Source organism: Camelina sativa, chromosome 12, assembly GCF_000633955.1.
Source record: "Camelina sativa cultivar DH55 chromosome 12, Cs, whole genome shotgun sequence".
Lineage (NCBI taxonomy): Eukaryota > Viridiplantae > Streptophyta > Magnoliopsida > Brassicales > Brassicaceae > Camelina > Camelina sativa.
Window position 1 is genome coordinate 28,224,111 of NC_025696.1, and position 741 is coordinate 28,224,851.

The window sequence follows — 741 nt, forward strand, 5'->3', positions numbered from 1 at the left end:
TGGTAACCGCTCTAACACCTGTGCTAGCAAAGCCGCAACATCAACACCAGGGACTCCACCCGCTGANTGCTGGAGTAACCGACACTGACTGTGCCCGGATATCCTCCTCAATCTCTGCTGCAGTCTCAACCAGCTCTGCACGCGTAGCATAGTACCTCCCTCTACAATGAACTCTCAAATCATCCCGTAGAGCTCTCATGAACCTCCTGACCTGAGCCTCCTCAGACTCCATGGCCCGACCCCCATAACATAGAAGTCGACTGAACTCCAAGTCCAGCTCCCGCACTGACCGCGTCCCCTGAGATATCTGAAGGAACTGCACCTCCAACCGGTCCAATGCCTCCCTAGGAAAATACTTGCGGTTGAACTCCAAGACGAAGTCAGCCCAAGTCATCTCCCTCTGCACCCTCCTAGCAACCACGGATCTCCACCACAACTCAGCATCACCACCCAAAAAGTAGACCCCTATGTCCACCCAAAACTCCACAGGACATCTCAGAGTATGGAAGTTACGTTCCACACTCGTCCTCCAAGCATCCGCAGCTGTAGGATCTGTACCACCCAAAAACCTCTCAGTGATCAGACCCTTCATCTCCTTGAGCATAGCCAAATGACGTCCATGCTCTCCCACATCCGCAACCACTGGCTGCCGCTCCTCCGCCACCACTGGTGGCACTACCTGAGCCCGAGCCGGTACCACAGGTGGTAACCGCTCTAACACCTGTGCTAGCAAAGCCGCAA